The 22,999-nt window shown below is 48.7% G+C and overlaps 1 protein-coding gene across 9 annotated transcripts in view; it reads right to left on the reverse strand.

The window, feature by feature from the left end:
• CLDN14 (claudin 14) overlaps positions 1-20,034 on the reverse strand; it is an 82,141-nt gene extending 62,107 nt beyond the window's left edge. For 6 of the 9 annotated variants that reach the window (XR_011487424.1, XR_011487423.1, XR_011487422.1 and 3 more), the window contains exons 1-3: positions 19,756-20,034; positions 12,175-12,286; positions 2,156-2,286 (exon numbers count right to left, since the gene is read on the reverse strand). The gene's annotated coding sequence lies outside the window, so the exon portion shown is untranslated. The remainder of the gene's footprint in view (positions 1-2,155; positions 2,287-12,174; positions 12,287-19,755) is intronic. The other 3 variants (XM_070466957.1, XM_070466958.1, XM_070466959.1) reach the window with 3 other exon arrangements.
• Between the last annotated feature and the right edge of the window lie 2,965 nt (positions 20,035-22,999).

The raw sequence follows: 22,999 nt of genomic DNA on the forward strand, positions 1-22,999 counted from the left end.
TGAAATAAAGCTAATCAGGACTACATCGGAGTGACTCAAACCAAATGGTGCACCCTGGCTTGGCACATGAACGCTTCCTGGCCTCACTTATTAGCTCTGGGAGACACCAAGAGCTCCCCAGGATGGGGTGGGGGGCGGTCTGCGAACATCCCTGCCCCAAGGCCAGCAAAGCCCAGGACTCCCCCTGCCCCCACCCCAGCCCTGCGGCCCGGATTTCAGCAGCTCTGGGTGATGGCATCCGGAGGACTCTGTGATGTATGGTCCCTTCCAGAGGACAGGATGCAGACGCTCGGGGAGGGGGCAGGGGAGGGTAACCCGAGAACAGTGCTGCGAGGATGCTTCTGTGCCCGGGGTTCGACGTGTAAATTACAAACCACAGCTCCCAGGGTGAGGGGGGGGGGGGGGGGAAGGCGAGTATTGACGTTTCTGTCTTTGGCAAACTTCGACTTCTTTGTGCTCAAGGTAAGTCTGAGAGGAGTGTAGCTTTGACTCCGAGGTGATGTCCACTCCCCCCCATTCTGTTTCAATCACCTGCTGCGTCCCCGACATACATTGTGTCCAGCTTGGTGACTAAGCTCATGAGCAGCGAGGACCTTGCCTCGACAGCCCCGGCACCGCTGGCCACACACCCCTGGTGTCCCTGTGTGATCTTTCCTGGGAGCAGAGGCGTTTGGTAAGGGGGAGGGCGAGATGACATGTGTCACACGTGACACGATGTGGGCAGACCCCATGTCAGCTGCAGACCCAGCCTGAGACCAACCAGGGTGCTCGGTGTGGACAGTCGTCCTCCGCTCCCCCGATCTGTCCGGAGTCACTCACGGTCCTGGGTGCACCTTCTCCTCACACGAGGCTTCCACCCTCCCAGCTCCAGGGAGCAAGGCACGCACCTAAGCAGACCCGGTGTGCTCCCCACAGGAGGGCGACCATCTCTGCCACCCCCCATGTTTCTTTCCCTTGCCTTTGTACAGAGCAAACAGGCAGCTTCAAATGATAGGTTGGTTTCCTGCAAGATGTGCAGCTTTTAGAAACCAGTTTTTAGAGATCACAGATCCATCTCCTGAAACCTCATCTGGGCACAGAACGTTGGTGTGGGTTGATATGTGTGTGTGCGCACCAAAAGGAACATTCTTAAGCTACACTGTTCAGAATCAGTGGTCCCTGAAATTTTTGGCACCAGGGACCGATTTTGTGGAAGACAAATTTTTCCATGGGGTGGGGGATAGTTTGGGGATGATTCAAGCTCATTGCATATATTGGTCACTTTATTTCTAATCTAACACTGCCATTGATCTGATGGGAGATATCCATCCGTGGCCCGGAGGTTGGAGACCCCTGGTTTAGATGGTCTGTGTTAACCAAACTTTTGCAAACAAAGAATTGCACTCAGGACTGAAACTTCAATGATTTAATCTAGAGATGTCCCTCGCAGTCCAGCGGTTAGGACTTCTCACTTCCACTGCAGAGGGCTTAGGTTCAATCCCTGGTCAGGTCGTTTAGTTGCTAAGTCTGACCAACTCTTTGCAACCCTATGGACTGCACCCAGCTGGGCTCCTCTGTCTGTGGCAAGAACACTGGAGTGGGTTGCCATTTCCTTCATCGGACCTTCCTGACCCAGGGATCGAACCCGCATCTCCTGCATTGGCAGGGGGATTCTTTACCACTGAGCCGCCACTAAGATCCTGCAAACCTCATGGCATGGCCAAAACAAAAAACAAAAAAGAAAGAAAAGAATCTAGAAAGTTTCCCAGTTTGGTGGAAAGTGGATTAAGCACCCTTTCACACGATAAAGAGTAAGGGCCGTCCCCACCGCTTAACCGCCTGCTCTGAGATGCTCCAAACCCTCTGTCTCCCAGAAGACTCCAGGGAGCAGCAACAGGACAGACGGGGAGGCACACGACCTCAACACTGGGGCCTGACTGCCCTCCATGAGCATAAGGAACCTCCCGTCACTCCATCCCACCCCTCCCAGCACTGCAAGCTGAAAGCAGCACACCTCTGCCTTAAATTTCTACCTGCACGAGGGAAACAGGGGAGCCGGTGACAGTGAGAACTATATGCCCCCTCCCTCTGGGCAAGGCATCACCTGACCACGGCGGAGGCCCAGAAGCCAGAGGCACGGTCTGCCCAGTGCCATGTGATAGCTGGGATCACATACCTAGAATCTGCTGGACCTGGGCCCACTGGGGCGAATGCAGGCGCTTGATGTTCAAGTTGTCACATTCACACACGGTCACTAGCCACTTTCCAGCGGGGCGGGTAGGCACTTGGTAGGACGGGAAACAGGACCTGTGTGGAGACACCTGATCAGGCCATGACGCGTGGGAGAGGTAGGACTGGGACCTGGTGGCGGGGGCTGTCCAGAGACATCCTTCTTTTCTCAGGTCACCCCCGCGCATGCTGAGGACGCAAGGCACAGATGCAGGGTGCTTTCTGCTTTGGCTCTCCCTGGGCTGCTGGGCGGCCCTGACTCACGCCCTTGGAGTTCTGGGCCCTTTGAGAGCCTTCTTGACCTCCTGCTGCCCTTGGAAGCTGCTTTGTGGACCTTACACAGCTGAGCAGACCCCCTGCCGACATGCATGAGCTCAGTGCAATATGCCAGTTGATCAGTTATCTCCCAAGGAGAGTAGACGGCATGACCCTCCTCAGCAGGGCTGCCCAAACCGATTGAGAATCAATGAAGCACTGACTCTTATCAAGGTCCGATCTGGTGACCTCAAGAGAAACAGGACACAGAAATCCTGACGTCAAGGGCATGTGGTTGTGCATAGAGATGGAACCGAAGGGCACAGACCCAGTAGCTGCTGGTCTGAAATATGCTAGAGGAGTTGGGAAGGGGGCAGGAGAGAGTGGTAGGCTTCCTGGAGGAGATGAACGCTGAGCTGAGCCTTGAGGGATGAAGACCTCAAAGCTAAGGGTGGGGAGAAAGGAGGTTCTGGGGCTGGGAGAGCAGCACAGTGGTTGGGGTGGGGGTGCTGGGGTGGTCAGAGGATGGAGTGAGGAACCCCCGACCAAACCAGGGGGAAAAAGGTGATAATAGAGGAGCTGGCAGGAGGCTAGACTAAGGGGGTTTTGGAAACTTGGCAGAGGCTTTGAAGGGTGACTTCCTAAGTAGGCGAGTCACAGTCTGGGAAGGGTGGGGAGCATGTGGCGGCCACATGTGGGGTGCCCGGAGCACAGCAGAAGAGAGCAGATACCCTTGGGGTGGAATCAGGCCCTGCTGGGTAAGTGCCACCTACAAGGTCCCCAGCATGACCCCCTGCCACCCACTGTCCTGAGTGCAGAGGAGCAGGTCTTTGGGACATGTGGGGAGCCCCTGGCATCATCCATTGCCTTATTGGGAACTGGCTTCCCTGGTGGCTTAGATGGTAGAGACTGCCTGTCATGCTGGAGACCCAGGTTTGATCCCTGGGTCGGGAAGAAACCCTGGAGAAGGAAATGGAAATGGCAACCCACTCTGCACTCTTGCCTGGAGAATTCCATGGACAGAGGAGATTGGCAGGCTACAGTCCATGGGGTCTCAAAGAGTTGGACACGACTGAGTAACACTAAAGGGTTGTCATATCTTTAAAGTATGAGCTGGGGCCCTTCTCTGATCCCCCCCCCACACACACACACATTTCCACTCTGGGCCCCCAAAGCCTGGCCTCTGGGCCAAAGCAACATCACAAGGGAAAAGAAACATTTATTTCGCCCCATTCAGCCTCCCCTTCTGACCTTTCCTCTCCTCTGTGCTGTCCCTTCCACTCAGTACCCACAGGTGTCCTATTCTTTCCTTCTTCCCAGAATCATAGAGTTCAGGATTGGAAGGAACCTCTATGGGCATCACCTGGTCAGGAGCCTACAAACTCTTACTGTAACAGGCAAGATGGTACATACTTTAGGCTTTGCTGGCCGTACAGCCTCTATTACAATTGCTTGACTCTGCCCTTGCAGTGTGAAAGCAGCCGTGACTGCCCAGGAGTGAAGGGCATGGCTGTATTTCAATAAAACTTTATTGACAAAAACAAGTGGAGGGCCGGGTCTGGCCCACAGGTCCTAGCCTGCTGCTCCCTATCTAATGTTCACTCTCAGTTCACTGATGATGAAGCTGAGCCCTGGAGAAATGAACTGACTTGGCTAAAGACTCAGAGATTTGAAAGTCCACGGGGACCCATTGGGATGTTTGTGTTGTCACTGGGGTAGAAAAAATAAAAACAGAGGAAGGACTTTATTATTATTTTTTTAGGTGTGCTCATTCATATCCACTTGAAGTCCAGCCAGGCAACTATAGTCATGAGATTGATTGAGCAGTCATACCTGAGACAGAATTCACTCCAGTGTGATGATAACTAACCTCTCCTCTAGGCTTTACCATCACCTACTAAGTGGTACAATCCATCTGACTACTGCAGTCAGAAGCAGTCAGGCTGCTTCTGTGCTTGGTGGGGACAAAACACTGACCTCCGGAGACACGGGACATTGATGGACGGAACCTTGGCTCTGGGGATCACTGGAAAAGCACTGGGTTTCCCCAAAGTTTTGGTTATGCTCCCTACTAAGAGCTTTTTATCATTGTCACTGACACCTGTAGGGACTGTGCACCCCAAATAAAAGGAAAGCGAACACTTGAAAAGGAGAAACTTGAGTATCCATGTTCAATGGTCAATGCATAGGTAGCCCAGCATATGACACCGAACTGCTCTTCTTTTTGGACGTGATAATTCCATCTATTCAGACCACCCTGTTAGCGTGTCAGATGTAAAATATTACACGTGAAATCATGAAAAATTGCCAACATCTCACCACCATCTTTTGATTAATGGGTAGCTCCTCAGAGATTGATCAGTTTGTTTGATTTTGTTACTTGGAGTGACTGATGGCTACTTTAAAAAATACTTAGCTTTAGAGTTGCCCAACCTGAGATAATTCTCATAGGCCTTGTGCAGCCCCGTCCAGAATAATTGGACTTTATTGCCTCTCTGCCATGCATGAACTGACGTTCCCTGGAGAAGCAAAACAGATTCAGACTTTGTTGCTTTAATATTTCCACGTAGGTCAGCTGCTGGATTCATAGAGAAGCTCTGACCAGATGGCCAGCCAGCCTTGTAGTGACATTTCCCATTTCCCGTCTATTACTCACTGATGGAAAATAATGTGACGTGAATTCCCCATTTTGGGTAATATGCGGTTAGATCCTTGTCGTACCTGCACTGAAGATAAATGACTTATCATGCAATAATTTCGTCCCTCTCTAGGGAGAAAATAGGAGAAACAACAGTTCCCCGTGTTTGGCAGGCATAAGGAATCGTCACCATCCAGGCATTCATCAGGACATCTCGATTTAATTTCCTAATTTCTTTTTTTCCCCTCATTGCTTACTTTCCTGTTACTGGGTGGGGACGGGAACTTATTTCTGCTGCTTAAAACAATTAAGCTCAGGTTTTAGCAGGCGTCCTCAGATGCCTGGATTTGGTCACAATACTGGGACGTCTCTTTTCTAAACGCCGGTCTGATGCAGTGCTGAGATAGCAAAAATTAGTGGTGTTGGTAGTTTAGTCGCCAAGTCGTGTCCAGTACTTTGTGACCCCATGGACTGTAGCCTACCAGGCTCCTCAGTCCATGGAATTTCCCACACAAGGATACTGGAGTGGGTTGCCATTTCCTTCTCCAGGGGATCTTCCAGACCCAGGGAACAAACCTGGGTCTTCTGCATTGCAGGTGATTCTTTACCGACTGAGCCACCTGGGAAAAATTAGTGGAAAAAAAGTCCAACTTTATCATCTAGACTGACTCAAATGTGTCAGCAAATTTTTTTTTTTTTTTTTTTTTTTTGCTTTTTAAAGTATCAGTTATTACTCTTCACTGTTTGACACAATGTTGTCAATATTGTAAGATCAGCCTTTGGTTTTCAATTTCTCTCACCTCACCCTAGGAGGTAAATTTATTTTAGTTATCACGCCTTCTAATTATTGCTAAAGATGAGTAAGTAATAATGGCAGACTTGTCAATAAAGAATGTATAATTAAAGGTAATGTTTCTTCCATCTTTAATATGTGCCAAGCAGTGTGGTAAGAGAATTCTACACTTTAGTCATATAATCGTCACTATTGTCCTTTGGGGCAAGCACTATTATTACAATCATTTTCCAATTAAAGCAGGGAGGCTGGAAAGGAAACTAATCTGCCTGGGTCCACAGCTGAGTGGGATTTGAACCCACAAAAATGACTTCAGACTTTTAACCTCTGCGCATTGGTGAAGCCAAGTGCTAGGCGACTCTTCCTTAAATAGGCGAGACAGCAAAAGAGACACAGATGTAAAGAACAGGCTTTTGGACTCTGTGGGAGAAGGCGAGGGTGGGATGATTTGGGAGAATAGCATTGAAAGGTGTATATTATCATATGTGAAACAGAGCACCAGGCCAGGTTGGATGCATGAGACAAGTGCTCAGGGCTGGTGCACGGGGATGACCCAGAGGGATGGGATGGGGAGGGAGGGTCAGGATGGGGACACATGTACATCCCTGGCTGATTCATGTCAATGTATGCCAAAAACCCCTACAATATTGTAAAGTAATTAGCCTCCAACTGAAATTAATTAATTTTAAAAAAGAAAGAAAGAAGGTAACCTAGTTACTTCTGAGTTTCTGTTCTTCCCACTGGTCTACAAAACAAGTTTCATCTTGGCTGGTTCTCACTGGTGTGTGTGTGTGTGTGTGCGTGTATGTGTGTGTGTCTGCATGCTCAGCTGTGTCCAACTCTCTGTGACCCCATGAACTGCAGCCCACCAGGCTCCTCTGTCCATGAGATCTGCCAGGCAAGAATCCTGGAGTGGGTTGCCATGCCCTCCTCCAGGGGATCTTCTGACCCAGGGATCAAACCCGGGTCTCCCGCATTGCACATCCTTTACCACTAGCGCCACCTGAGACGAAGGAGCTAGCCTGGAATTCGTTTCCCTTCCATTGATCCTAAAGAATGCGGGTCCCCCGCGCTGCCCATCCATGCGGGGAGCATCTGTCCCTGCCCTGTCCCAGAGATGTGTGATTCATCCTGGGATCCAGGTTGGCTGCTGGCAACGCGATTTTGCTCAGTGAAATAATCGCATGTTGGAGATGGTGGAAGGTTCTGGAAGTGGCAGAAGGGTCTGTAAGGGGCAGAAGGTTCTGGAAGCGGCTTCTGCTCTCCTCCTCTCCCTCATCTCTACCACAGGCAGAATCTGCTCTGGAGTGAGCCTCACCTGGCCGTAGCCCTCCATCCACCGTGGCCAAAGAGAACGTAAGCCAGGCAGTGGCTGAGAACAGCCTTCAGCAAGAGAGCTCAAACGAAGAAGGTCACCTGCCCGGAGTTTATACCCCATGAGTAACTCAAGCCTTTTACCAGCTCATCTGTATTCATCCAGACGGCTGTTTTGGCTAGAAAGAAATGCTTCCCCCCTCACTAGAATTAGAAATAATTTGAGCAGAAAGCTCCAGGCAAGACACACTAATCATGTTTGAAAGGATGTATCTTCTCATACAAAGGGTTTTCTTAAATGGAAAAAGAAAAAAGAAAAAACTCCCCAATCTGTACTTCTATTAAGTGGTTCCTAACTCAGAATGCACAGCTTGCTTTGTTTCCTCATCTCATTCCCATCATTTGAAAAATTCAAATCTTATCCCACATATGTGACCCTGTAATCACAGTCTTCCTTGGTAACTTGCAGGAGGTTCTGAAGAATAAACAACTATGGGGATTTTTAAACAGATTTCCCCTTACCTTTTATTTGCATTGGTTGATGTAAAAAATGGCATTCATCTGCCATATGAGTTCTAGACATTTTCCCATACTATTTCTCTCATTTCTTATTGATACTTGTTAGTCTAAAAAATTAGCACTACCTGACTTCCTGGGTGGCTCAGTGGTACAGAATCCTCCTGCAATGCAGGAGATGTGGATATGATCCCTGGGTGGGGAAGATCCGCTGGAGAAGGGAATGGCAACCCCCTCCAGTATTCTTGCCTGGGAAATCCCATGGACGGAGGAGCCTGGTGGACTACAGTACATGGGGTCGCAAAGAGTTGGACATGACTTGAGCATGCACAGGCATAGAAGTCACGGATGTTTGACATGCTTTATGCAGAGCAAATACTGCTGTGCACTCTGATATTATGTTGGTGTCACAGAAATGCCGCTGATGGTACCCTTCCCACGGACCCAGCCACTTAGGTACCGGAGGGCACAAGTTCCAGGGAGATGGGTTTTGATAGGAAGATTTAAAAGATCAGCACCACCACTATTAGTTTATGCAGCACCTCGCATTTCAGTTAAAGAACTGAAAGTCTTGCAGGGTTTGACAAACCTAGGCAGCATATTAAAAAGCAGAGACAAAGGACTTTGCTGACAAAGGTCCATCTAGTCAAAGCCATGGTTTTTCCAGTAGTCATGTATGCATGTGAGAGTTGGACCATAAAGAAAGCTGAGCACAGAAGAATTGATGCTTTTGAACTGTGGTGTTGGAGAAGACTCTTGAGAGTCCCTTGGAAATCCAACAAGTCCATCCCAAAGGAAATCAGTCCTGAATACTCATTGGAAGGACTGATGCTGAAGCTGAGGCTCCAATACTCTGGCCACCTGATGCGAAGAGCCGACTCACTGGAAAAGACTCTGATGCTAGGAAAGATTGAAGGCAGGAGGAGAAGGGAATAACAGAGGATGGCATCACTGACTCAACGGACATGAGTTTGGGCAAACTGCAGGAGATGGTGATGGACAGGGAAGCCAGGCATGCTGTAGTCTATGGGGTCGCAGAGTCAGACACAACGGAGTGACCGAACAGCAACAATCAAGTTTTCGCTCAAAGGCAGGTTTGGGAGGGATGTGGAATATATATATTTTTATTAAAAACAAACAAACCAACTCTCATAGATAAGAGTGGGGTTTATTTTGAACAGGAGCAGAAGCGCCATGGAAACTGGTTTGTGGATTCCATTTCAGCCACAGATTGTTCTGCAAGTGAAGAAGCAGCCTCGAGTCTCCCTAATGAGAGACAGTGGGGGCCTCTGAGGGGACCATCCCCACTCAGGGAGAGGTCTGCGGCAACCTCGCCTTCTCCCTTCCTCGACTGATGAGGCAATCTCTGCCCACAAGCTCACGCGCTCCACCTCGGGCAGGCCAGCCCACCTTTGTCAGCACCTACTGTGTGCCACAGGGTTTCCTGGGTGGCTCAGTGGTAAAGAACCCACCTGCCAATGCAGGAGACATAAGAGACGGAGGTTCCACCCCTGGGTCGGGAAGATCCCCTGGGGGAGAGCACGGCAACCCACTCCAGTGTTCTTGCCTAGAAAATCCCCTGGACAGAGGAGCCTGGCGGTCTACAGTCCATGGGATCGCAGAGTCGGACGCGACTTAGCAACGAAACAGCAACTGTGTGCCAGACCTTGGACACGAGTGCAAGGATCATAGACATACATGTCCTCCTAGTCTTCACAGAGGTACTTTGGTGAAGGAGACAGCACAGAAATAAATACTGATTTGGTTAAGGTTTGTGTGCAAACCCAAAGTCACCTCAGTGTGTCCAACTCTCTGTGACCGTACGGACTGCAGCCTACCAGGCTCCCCTGTCCAAGGGATAGGCTTCCCTGGTAGCTCAGTGGTAAAGAATCTGCCTGCAAGGCAGGAGACCCGGGTTCGATCCCTGGGTCGGGAAGATCCCCTGGAGAAGGGAATGGCTACCCACTCCAGTATTCTTGCCTGGAGAATCCCATGGACAGAGGAGCCTCAAGGGTGATAATCCACGGGGTCGCCAAGAGTCAGAGGGTTAGGGTTAGGTTAATTATGTTCATAATTAAGGGAAGTCGCGTGATGATAAAAACATAAGTAAGCAAAATCCAAGTGTAGGTATAGATAACAAAGTGTAGGTGACAGAAAGAGGGAGGGAGTGAGGAATTTTGACAGGCGAATGGACAGGGAGAGTCCCCAGCATGGCTGACAGGGCTTATGAAGAATGAACAGGTAGACAGGAGGCGCTCTTTCAAACAGTGGGAGGAGGTTTTGTTTTTTAAGATTTTTTTTTTTTGATGTAGACCATTTTTAAGTCTTTATTTAATTTTGTTACAACATTGTTTCTTCTTTTTTTTAAAATTAATTTTAAAAATTTATTTTTGGCTGCGCTGGTTTTTGGGTGCTGCATGACTTTTCTGAAATTGCGATCAGTGGGGCTGCTCTTCACTGGGGTCCATGAGCGTCTCGTTGCAGGGCCTTCTCTTGTTGCCGAGCACCGGCTCTAGGGCGCTGGGGCTTCAGCAGCTGTGGCATGCGGGCTCAGCTGTTGCGGCTCCGGGGCTTAGTTGCTCCGTGGGATCTTTCTGGATCAGGGATCAAACCCGGGTCTCCTGCATTGCTAGGTGGATTCCTTATCAAGCCACCAGGGAAGCCCCTACAGTATTGTTTCTGCTTTATGTTTTGGTTTTTTGGCCACAAGGCATGTGAAATCTTAGCTCTCTGACCAGGGATCTGACCCCCACCCCAACTGGCAGGTAAAGTCTTAACCACTGGACCAGCAGAGAAGTCCCTATGTTTTCTTAGATGCTCCCAATGGAATCAAGGAAGACAGTCTGGAGGAGGGGAGATGGGAAACCAGAGCAAACCTTCCAACAACCCAAATAAAGAAATTAGGGCTAAATTAATTCAAATGAACATGGATCCCTAAGACAGACTGTTGAGTGAAAAACCAAGATGTGAAACAAGTTACATAAAAAAGAAACGCTAAAAACAATACTATATGTATTGTATGTCTGTAAATGCATTTTTCAAAGATCTCTATTATGTGTGCATCCCAAACCAATAACAGTCTCTAGGAGGAGCAGGAAGGAATTAGGATTAGGGGTGAGGGAGTCTGAATAGATTGCAGTTTTCTTCTGTATTGCTTGTTTTCTTTGTAATTAGGAGACTGTATTCTGTATTACCTACATAATTAGAATATATTTTAAAAATTAAATCAATAATCTATTTACTTTTCATTATAACACAAGGCACTTAAGGATATTAAGGATATTACACTATGTCCATCTATGCTAGGTATTTCTAAATGGATTCTAAAAAAAAAACAAAACAGAATTCCTGATCCTTAAAAGGTATAGAGTTCACAGAGTCTAATTCCCTTCTTTTACAAATGAGGAAATGTGGGTTTCTTGGGGTCTCTTTATTTATAAGCACAGGAAGAAGTATGTAAAACAATTCATGGGAAAGTCATTGTTGCCTTTAGGTTTTCCAGGCAGCTAGGAAAACTACATTAAAATGCTATTTTTTCCACCAAAATTCATTTGCTCAGCCACAAGAGCCATTTTCTCTGAAAAGGGACGCTCAGTTACAAAGCTTGAATGTTAATATATTCTTGGGTTGGGCATGGAACAGGTTAACTTCTGCCCAGAAACCAGCGCACGACCTCGACATAAGCTAACCTCAGTGTTCCTATTCCTGCACCCTCAGAAAATATTATTACTCCACTAACAAGATTGCGTTGGCGGGGCGGGGGTGGGGGCGACTTTTATCTGTGAGCTAGAACGTTAGCCTTAAAAATATGTGCTTCAAACTGATTTCAAAAGTGAGCATCTAATCTAAGCCTTGCAATTGGTGGGGTTGAAAAACACAAGGGCTTCTCTAGAGATTTTGGAGAGAAAGAGAAGTCGGTATTCAGACTAAAGAAAATATTTAAGTTATGATCAGAAATATATTTGTCTAGAAATAAAAAGGGGTTCTCCCCCCTTTAAATAGTCACAGCTGGCTCTCTGACCATATCAAGTTACCAGGCTGTTCCATGATTCAACTGTCCCATCTGCGTTGGTGATTGACACAATGTATTCAGGGCTAGGGAACCCGGAGTCAGGACACCTCTGTTTGATGAAGGTTTATTTTACCAGCACCCAGAGACTCACACAGTTAACATCTGTGCCGCTGCTCCTGAAATTCCGAGCCATAAAACAAGTAAATTCAGCGTGGTCTAAAATTCCTGGGCATAGCAACCAACTGTCCAGAGAACACTTTGAGAGGGTTGCTTGGTAATGGAGCGGGGTTTATCTCAAGCAGGACTGGACATCTGGCGGCATCTTTGCCAAGCAAGTGTGGGAAGAAGGAAGCTGGGACTCCCGAGGCCAGCTGGACAGAGGTACGGGGAGGGGTCTGCTCTGGGCCCTGCGGTCAGGACACTCCCAGTGATGCTCACCTTTTAGGCTCCAGGCTGTTGAGATGGGGAACGCCACACTCAACCCCAGGAATCAAGGCTGTCTTTGAAGACGCTCACAGCTTACAACTGTGGGCTCAGCTCTGAGTCCAACCTGTGGGGGAGAGTTCAGTAAGGCCCGCCTGTCTCTGGAGTACCACAGAGTCTTTAAAAATGATGGCTCCATAGACGTTGAGCCATCATGGGAAAATACTGACCTGGAGACAAAGAGCACAAGAAACCAGGGAAGCACTGATATACGGTAATAAATTAGTGAGACCTGACATGCAGCCCAGGACCAGAGGTGAACGCAGAGAAAGAGGGGTCATTCCACTTATTGGGGTGCAGTGTTCCTTTTCAAAAGCTTTTCTATTACTGGAAAAGCATCATTTAGTTATAGTATATGATTGGAAGCTATAGAGATGAAAATGCATCCTCTAAAGACACGGTCGCTTCTTTTTAGGAATCCTGGAGGAGGCATGGGAGTGATGTAGGAATACGACACCAGGGCAGCCGCTGAAGCGGGTTATGAGAGAAACACAGGGCAACCCCTCGGGGGAGCCAGAGCGAGAACCACGAACTTGAAAGCGCTCTGACAGTACAGGATGATGAAAACATATGCCCTCCGGACAGTGCACAGGACCACATCTTCCGGTGTGATGCCCGCAGATCTTTGAGGTCACCCTCACATCTGAACACACACTGTGCGTTAAGTGCACATGTGTTAGAGAGAGACGGGGGTGACGGAATCACAGTGCTCTCCCAGCAAGACGACCCCCGGCCTCCTTTCCGGCCACGTGCAGGCCCGGCCACACCTACCCCAAGCACCCCCACCAGAAGCAGGCAGCCTCTGATTTACCTGCCATCGCCAGCCCCAGTGTCCCTTCTTCACGATGCCTCCGGCTCTGGGTCCCTTCACGCTACAGCCCATGTCCTTGCCCGCCCCTCAACACTTACATGGCAGTAACGGGACGCGACTGCAGACGCACTGGCCGCATCTCGCCCAGTCCCAGCGAGAGGGAAGGCCGATATTTTCCACCCCACCCCCCACGACAGCAGAACGGAACCATCCGAAGCCAGGAAGCGTAGCAGGAAGCCATGATCTTACTATGTAATTAGAGCCACAGAAGTGTGATTTATGTAGGATGAAAAGGAGGGGTGAAACTATAGACTATCCAAAAACAGAGCAGCAGTTAATTAAATGGAAGGACATCCATTCAATGGAAAATCACTTATCTACCGTATTTGTAAAAAACGCATCTGTAACGACAATATGGTAATGGAAAAGGGCACATTGGCACAAAATTAAGAGAGAAATCTGTGTACAAAATTGAATATAAGTTATGATTGGAAATATACAGATTCTCTTTAAAGGCTTTAAAGGAATACAAATATAGATGTGCTTACACATAAACACTGAAATATAAATATACGTATAATCACAAGTTGTATTGTCAAAGGGAATTAACAGGTGCAGTGACAGAGAGCAGAGGGTCTTTCTCTGAGCAGACTGATTATTCAGAAGTGGCAGAATCATGGGGGATTTTTTTCTCTATTGAACCCAATTTTTATGACGTCATATATAACACATAATTGCAAAATTGTCCTCTGAGAGAGCACGCATTTTGTTTTCTGGCAGACTACGTTCCAAAGTTCAAACAGACAAACTAAATCACACAGTTCACTCATCCTGGTAGCCTGCCTGGAGGCAAAGGCAGGATGGCCCCAAGGGACCCAGACTTCCCATCCTCACTGTTACACCTTCTCTAAACATTTTCCTGGGGAGGGAGGGAAGCAGCACAGCTGTGCTGTTCAGAGTTCTGGTTTGACACTCATGCAGAAAGAAAAAAATACATATCAGAAAATCTTGACAGAGGTTGTAAAGTCAGCCTCGGCCATCTCCGGGCACAGGTGGTCAGATGCAGGGGGCTGTCTTTCCTGGGGAACCCACAGCTTGGCTTTCAGCTTCACCCCAGAGAGCCAGCCTGGCACTTGCTTGGTGTCTGTCCTCGGGGTCCAGCTGGGATCAAGCATCCAGCCAAGACCCGCCTGTTCCTGAGGACATATCCCGGGGCGGCCAGCGGAGAACGTGGGGGACCGAGGACAAGAGGCAGGGCCGGGCAGCCCACCCACCCCCAAGGCCTGACAGCTCTCTCCTTGTATCAGGTTAGATGCCCAAGTCAACTTACTTAAAAAATGACTTGGGGGGCGGGCCTTTTTTTTCACAGGTGCAGAATTCGCCTGCCAATGCAGGAGACATGGATTCGATCCCTGATGGGGGAAGATCCCACAAGCGCAGAGCAACCAAGTCCATTGCTGCTGCTGCTGCTAAGTCACTTCAGTCGTGCCCAACTCTGTGCAACCCCATAGATGGCAGCCCACCGGGCTCCTCTGTCCCTGGGATCCTCCAGGCAAGAACACTGGAGTGGGTTGCCATTTCCTTCTCCAATGCATGCATGTATGCTAAGTTGCTTCAGTCATGTCCGACTCTGGGCGACCCTGTGGATGACAGCCCACTAGGCTCCTCCATCCATGGGATTCTCCAGGCAAGAACACTGGAGCGGGTTGCCATTTCCTTCTCTGACGAAGCCCTTGTGCCACAACCACTGAGTCTGTGCCCCAGGGCCCGTGCTCGGTAGCCAGAGAAGCCTCCACAATGAGAAGCCCATGTACCACAACCGGAGGATAGCCCTGCGCGTCACAACGAGAAACCACGTGCGGCAACGAAGACCCAGCACAGCCAAAAATAAATAAAATTATTATTATTTTTTAAATGACTTGGGACTTCCCCAGCAGTCCAGTGGTTAAGAATGTAAGCTCCTGATGCAACGGGCACAGGTTTGATCCCTGGTTGGGACACTAAGATCCCACTCAGTGCAGCCATAAAAAAAAAAGAAAAATGACTTCACTGCATTACATTTCAATGTTATGTCCCTGACAGTGACCTTCTGTAGAAGCAGCTCCATGAAGAATGTTCCTGAATCATTTTATGAAGCTGTTAAAGAAGCTTTTCATTACTTTGCTGATGTCATTATTCCTAAGGATCTATGAGGCAGATTATTTTTTATCAATGAATGTAAGACTGTTTCCTGAGGATGATTTTTTAATTTTTTTTTTTTTCATTTGCGCTTTGGCAGCTCTAAACCCGAAGTTAAATCTCACGTCTCATCACACTAACAACACTAATATACATTTATGATGTATTTGCTCCCTCCTTCCTCTCCACCATCTTTCTACATGTTAAAAACATTTTCTCTTTTATTCAACAGACTATTTCATTGTAAATGGCCTTAAATTATTTCTAAGAAGAGACCGTTTATAAATAAACCTGCATAGAACCGTATCTTGAGGAAATTGTCTACTGGCAGAGGTCCAGCTTGATACATTAAACAAGGTTGTGAACATTGCTTAAGCAAAAACAAATCCACAGCCAGGACAAATCCAGAACATGGCTTTCTATACAATCACTAGACCGGGCATTTCAAAAATCAAAGCCATAAAAAAAGAGGCTAAGAGACTGCTCTAGACTGAGAGACAAAGACGCACAGCACCAATATGCTGACCTTTGCTTGGATCCTGGTTCAAGAGAAAACCACACAGCTATAAAAGACATTTTTGATGCAACTGGATAGTTGTTGTTATTCAGTCACCCAGTCGTGTCCCACTCTTTGTGACCCCATGAATTACAGCACTCCAGGCTCCTCTGTCCTTCGCCATCTCCTGGAATCTGCTCAAACCCATGTCCATCGAGTCGATGATGCCATCCAACCATCTCATCCTCTGTCATCCCCTTCTCCTCCTGCCTTCAATCCTTCCCGGCATCAAGGTCTTTTGCAATGAGTCGGCTCTTCACATCAGGTGGCCACAGACTTGGGTAGTAGATGATGTTAATTTTTACAGGTGTGCTAATGGTATAGTGGATATATAGGAGAAAATTTTTAAAAGAGTGAGATATTTATTGTGAAGTGTCATGACTGTTTACAATTCACTTTTAAATAAGAAAATGAAACAAAAACGTGTGTGTGTCTGTGTGTGTGTATTACTCAGAGAGAGAACAAATACGGGAAAATGAAAACAACTGCTAGATCCAGGCAGACAGTTGTTCATTGTACTCATTCCCAGATCTTTACTGTGTGTTTGAAATTTTTCACAGTAGGTTGGGTAGAGGTGTGCCGAAGTCCACTTCCAGATCAATCAAAGATGTTTTAAACCTGATGACAAATCATTTTCTAGAACCCTGAGTGTACCCCAAACATAAACAATTAGGGCAAACATTAACAGGGTTCAAGGAACAGTCATGAACATAGCAAGAGAAAAGGAAAACAGCCACCACCACAATTTCACCATTGTCACAGCTGGGAGGACAGGTCGTGGGATGCTTGGGTGGTTCAACAAGACACGAGCATCAGAGTCAGGATGCTACAATTCCAAACAAGTCACTTCTATTAAAACCTATTTATCTCCATAGTCTGCATGGACAGATTTATTCCACATATGCAACCCAGCCAGTAGCAAGACATTCATGGACCTCTGCCTAGAATTATGGAGATCATTCAAACCCAAATATGGGCAGTTACAGAAGCAGGAGGAAGCCCCTGTCACCTGACCACCAGCACTGCTTCCAAGGCTGCAAGAGTCTCAGTTGTGTCCCTTCCATTTGCACCACCCCCCCTCCACGGGGAGGATGCTGACCCATGAAACTCTCTGACCTGAGCTTTTAACCACGGATTCAGAGCTGACATCTTACACTGACCCCACTCCAAACTGTCGACTGGAGAGGCTCTGCTGCTAGCCACATGAGTTTAAGCAATGCTGAGAATGAGCTCTGAACCATGCGTTCATGTGTTCAAGAGCATCTGCTTGGTACCTACTACATGCCAGACACTGTGCCAGATGAGAACATGCCCTTGTGAATAAATCAGATGAGGTTCTTGTATTCACAGTGTCTAAGATCTAGGGAGGAACATAAGCCATGAAACAAGCAAGTGAATGTGTGTTTATATGTATACATAAAAATACATTGTTGTTTAGTCGCTCAGTCGTGTCCAACTCTTTTGAGATCCCATGGACTGCAGCCCTCCCGGCTCCTCTGTCCGTGGGGTTTCGTGAGCAAGAATCCTGGAGTGGGTTGCCATTTCTTTCTCCAGGGGATCTTCCTGAGGGAGGGAGTGAACCCGCATCTCCTGCACTGCAGGCAGATTCTTTACCACTGAGCCACCAGGAACCTTCTGGATGCTTACACATATACATAAAAATGTATCTGAATACAAATTGATTTGTCCTCCAAAGGGGACATGGGGTCCAGTTGAATGATGGCATTTACCTTTCCCACTGACATCAGACATTGGGTGGCCTCACCCCTGAAATCTTGTCCCTTTCTGCCATGAATGAGGGGGCAGTGGGAGATGGAGAGGGGCAGGTCCAAGAAGGTATCTCTGAGGAAGCGACTTGAAGTCAAGTCCTAGAGGAGGGCAGGAGGGACTCAGTGCTGGTGAGAGCTGGGGGAGGAGGGTACCAGATGCGGAAGGCGCGTGAGATGGGCCAGGTTGGGTGGAGGCGAATGACCCAAGATGCACCTGGAGAGATGACATCAGGTCAGCCTTTGTAGGTGGTTATAAACAGCTCTGCATTTACTCGAAGGGGATGCTGGGCCATTGAATCATTCGAATCGGTGGATGGACATGATGTGACTTAGATTTTAAAACGCTATCCTGCGGCAAGTTGACTGCAAGGGGGCAAGAGAGTAAGCTATTGCTGTGGTTCAGGTGAGACACGCATTCTAAAGACTGTCCACTAGGACAGTGGAGTGGGAGAGAAGTGGGTAGAACTGACAAGCTTTGCTAATGGGCTGCGAAAAGAAGGGACACAGGGTGGCTTCTAGATTTCTGGTTCAATCCTAGTGCCAGTTAAGGACAGAGAGACAGCTAAGAGTGAATAAACTGGTGTAAAGAACATAAGCGAACAGTTTAGACAGGATTTTTCATCTTCTAAAGAATACCTCCTCTCTTGTGGCCAGTCAGTTAATCAGTCTGGTACTTGTGAAGGGTTCGCCATGCCTCCAGCTCTTCACATTTACCTTGACCATCTACTTTTTCAAAGATGATTTGACAGGACATTCATTAAAAGTCATAGGTACAAAAAAAACTATTGAAAAGGGACGTGAATGTATGTGCACATGCGTGTCTGTGTGTCAGTAGAAGAACCAAATAACAAAAGGGTGGAAATAAGGGTATGTGTGTGCTCAATTGCTCAATTAATCTGACTCTTTGTGACCCCCATGGACTGTAGCCTGCCAGGCTCCTCTGTCAATGGAATTTCTCAGGCAAGAATACTGGAATGGGTTGCCATTTCCTAGTCCAGGAGAATCTTCCTGACCCAGGGATCAAACCCACATCTGAGTCTTAATTCTAAAAGAAGCTGTAATGCTTGCAAGCACAAAACTTAGCTCTGAGCTTCCCAGCAGCCAAAGGAAAAAGGGAAAGGTGAGTTTTGTAGTTATCATTGTCTAATAACAGGAAGCATGTTGGTTTAGGTGGAGAAATAAAGCTATGCATACTCTCTACTTTGAAAGCATGTTTTATTACAACATAGCTTGTCTAGGGGCCAGTGATCAATATGGCAAAAGGTTTTGTCAATAACAGAATAATACAAAAGACTTCTATATAAAACCTAAAAAAGACAGCCCAAATGCAGAATGGACCCATAGGAGGCACTGGTCAAGGGCACAGGTCCTAGGTTTTGTTTTTAATAGTCATTGTGATCTTGGTATCCACTGATTTAACTACAGCTTCTTTTATCTTAGGATGTGGGTCTTTTCTGAGTCTCTCTTTCTCTGAAGGTGTGTGTATGTGCGTGGACCTTTTGAGAGTTAGTTGTAGACTTTCTAAGACTCTTTGAAACAAACTTGACTTGGCGTTGCTGGATCTTGGTTGCTGCCCAAGAAGAAACCAACTAGAAACTTGGTTTCTCTAGCTGTGGTGGGTGGGGGAGACTCTAGTTGCCCTGAACAGGCTTCTCACTGGGGTGGTTTCTCTGGTTGCAGAGCACCCGCTCTAGAGTTCAGGGCTTCAGCAGTTGCTGCCAACCAGCGGCTTAGCTGCTCCCAGGCATGTGGAATCTTCCCAGACCAGGGATTGAACCGGTGCTCTCTGCACTGGCAGGCAAGTTCTTGAACCACTGGACCGGCCAGGGAAGTCCCTCTAAGACGTTTTGACAAACATCCCAAGCTCCCAGCTGCCCCCTCGCCCCCTCCCCAACTCTGGCCAGGAAAATTCTGCCTTGACTTGCTTTGGGAGAGCAAGCATCAGATAACAGTTTCCAGACCTCGTCCGTGTCACCCGGGAAATAAACACGCCTGAACTCCCTTTCTGTCCTCTGCTCAGCTGATGCCCCTGAGACAGCCAGGGAGCCCCCTCTTACATCAAGGCTTTCTTCTCAGGGGACCCTGGGGCCCTGTGAGCTCCTTGGGGCCAGCCTGAACCAGAGTCCGCTCTCAATGTCCTGAGGCCGGGAGAGAGAGACACCCACTCCCCACACCCACACCCACACCCCGGCTGAATGCCCACCCCGGCACCGCGAACTCACCCTTCCCCGGGGGGCTTCACCTCGGCTCATGGCCCTTCAGGGGTCTGCAGCTGGGTCCAGGGCGCCCCGTTCCCTCCTGGGAAGTGACCCTGAGTCCCGGCAGCCCCAGAGCGAGGGCCCCCAGTGGCCCGCGGGCGGCCCTGCACGCGGGCGTTGCAGGATGAATAATTGACTAATGCAGGCAGCGGAGTGGAATTACCGCCGCGGTCCTTCCAGCGCAGCCCACGCGCCCGGCCTGCGCTGCCGCCACCTCCGGAGCACGGCTGCCTTCCCAAGACGCCCTTGCCAGCTCGGCAAGTGCACGGCCTTTTACTGGGAACAATTTGCATACTGCATCTCAGGTTCAAAGGTGTGCGCATAGCTCAGAGGATTAATAAACACAACTTGGAGGGGGCGGGGATGCGGGGGTGAAAACGCACCCCCCATCCCAAGGGAGGGCGGAGGGACTGGGGCTGCCCTCTGGGGTGGAGGGAGCCCCAGCTTCCAAACTGAGGCGCTCAGAGAGCCCCCAGCTGCCATCCCCCACCCCCTCCCCAACAGATACTTCACTGAGCATCTCCTAGGCGCCAGGGCTGCGTTGGGAGTCGGGGGGAGGATACAGCCCAGAACAAAACAAGTCGCTGCTTTCATGGAGCCCGCATTTGGTGGGGAGGGGAGACAGACAGACAATAAACAAATAACACAGTTGGTGGAGGCGGGGTCGGGAGGGGGTGGGGCATGGGAAGAGCAATTACCCAGAAAGGGCAAGGAGAGTGATGGGAAGTTATTCAAGAGTGCTGAAAAGATGCTTCTCTGTGGCTGTTCTTAGATTCACACTGTCATTTAACAACGGAATTATTCTGTGCTAATAGGACTTACTACATTATGATAAGTGCTTTAGCGTTTTTGCTTTATGTAATTGTCACATCAGCTTGATGACACGGATCTTTCTGTGCCCCTTTTACAAAAGAGGAAATTGAGGCAGTGCATCCCAAGGCCACTTAATAACTAGTGGGTGGTCAAACCTTGAACCCAGACTGTTGTCTTTAGGGCCCCACTCTGACATGCTGCGCCGAAGTTTATATATATGTTTCCCATTCCTTCCCAGATGTATGAGGAGGCCAAAAATAACCTAACATGCATGAAAGCATTTTGGAAAGTAAAGCCCCCCTCCCCCACATTACATGATATTTCTCTTGCTCTTGATTTCTATTGGATTCTTAAAGAGGGCAAGAAAACACATGATAATTGGGACCCAAATCGCCCAAGGGTCCCCAAGCTGCCAGCAGACAGGTGGCCAGTGTCTCCAATCCTGCCTGTTCTACCGAGCCGTGGCTGTGATGCCAGCAGCCAGGGCACCCAGTGGGTGACACTCGAGAAGACGGCGGTCACATGAGCTCCTGGCTCCTGCCAACCGAGCTTGCATTGCAAGGGTGCTTCCTGCCAGCCTAGTGGGTGGTAGGTGCCCTCCAGGAACCAGTGGGAGACGGGCAGGACCACTCCCCGGATCAGATCCTCGCCCTGGGTCCCTCTTGCCGCTATCCACCCCTATTCATGAGACAGGCAGCACCACGGTCAATGGCCTTTCCCTGAGTCAGGGGAGCCAGGGAATCAAGCCCCTGAGTCCAGAACCAGGATCAGCCAAGACTCCCAAGCACCACGGCCCATCCACAGGGCAGCTAAGGCTGGATTCTGGGCAGAATCAGTCCTCGATGTTAGAACAAAGTACTTCCCTGCTGGCTCAGACGGTAAAGCATCCGCCTACAATGGAGGAGACCCAGGTTCAATCCCTGGGTCGGGAAGATCTCCTGGAGAAGGAAATGGCAACCCACTACAGTATTCTTGCCTGGAAAATCCCATGGACGGAGGAGCCTGGTGGGCTACAGTCCATGGGGTCACAAAGAGTAGGACATGACTGAACGACTTCATTTCTTTCTTTCTCCCAGGGCCCAGGAAGTCACCCCTGCCCCCACCATCCTAAGGATTCCACTGGAGGATTAAGAGGGACGGAGAGTTGCGATTTAGAAAGAGTAACAAATTTGAAGCTGGGGAGACTTTGGACATTCCTGTTCATTCACTGGGGCTTCCCCGTGGCTCAGACAGTAAAGAGTCTGCCCACAATGTGGAAGACCTGGGTTCGATCCCCGGGCGGGGAAGATCCCCTGGAGGAGGACATGGCTACCCACTCCAGTATTCTTGCCTGGAAATTCTCACGGACAGAGGAGCCTGGTGGGCCACAGTCCATGTGGGTCTCAGAGTCTGACACGACTGACCTACTGAGCACGAAGGCCCAAGCATCAGCTACAGACAGCCATTCCCTCCCCAGCCCCTCCGCCCAGGAGTGCAGTCGCAGACATCCATTAAGCCAAAACAAAATTTCTCCGGGTTTTATCCACATATGCCGTGGACTTTGGAATGAACTCCTACTCCTCCTTCCCTGTGACCCGACTGCAAATCAGCTTTTGATGGGATTGGACAGTTTGCGGAGATGGGTAGTGATCACATTGAAATATGATGACAGGGGCAAGATTGTAAGGACATCCTCGAAATAAGACATGTGGGGTGGAGCAGCCATGTGAAAACAATTAGGACAATAAATTTACTAATTGCTGAGAGTAACTTAATAACAAAACCACAATGCTCTCCACTATTAATCCTGGCTACCGGGGCGGGTACCAATTGCATTTTGCTTGCTGGAAGGATTGTAAATATCGGGCCAGAGACACGGTGTTTGCGGATATCAAATGAAAAGGCTTGTGTGGCTTTTTGTAATTGAAAAGTAAATGATTCTGCAACCTCAAACCCATTCAGGGGGCCCTAGGGGTTTGAGGTATTTCTTAAACCTATGCAGAGAGAGAAAGGTAGGAGACGGGCCTGGCTATGACACATTCTCCTTCTTCAGCACCTTTTGCACTTTTTCCATGTAAACTCAAGTGATGGGAGTTGCTTCAGGTTTTGGAGGCTTGGTGATTGATTTCTAACAAGTGGAGATTCAAATGCCATATTTTAAAGAGGCTTGGAGTCTTAAGGTTGAATGGATAGATTCAAGGTAACAGCTAGATTCGGGGAACCATTCTTGGATTAGGTAAAGAGCCTTCAGTCTTTGGGTCCCCAAGTCTTTTGGGGGCGGCTTGTTGCTGATCATTCCTCATCAGAAATTAGGTTTTGTTCCCTGGCATGAGGAGTAAGGGGTTTCCCTGGTGGCTCAGATGGTAAAGAATCTTGTCTGCAATGCAGGAGACCCGGGTTCATTCCCTGGGTCAGG

This window comes from Odocoileus virginianus, chromosome 4 (genome assembly GCF_023699985.2).
Source record: "Odocoileus virginianus isolate 20LAN1187 ecotype Illinois chromosome 4, Ovbor_1.2, whole genome shotgun sequence".
NCBI classification, from domain to species: Eukaryota; Metazoa; Chordata; class Mammalia; order Artiodactyla; family Cervidae; genus Odocoileus; species Odocoileus virginianus.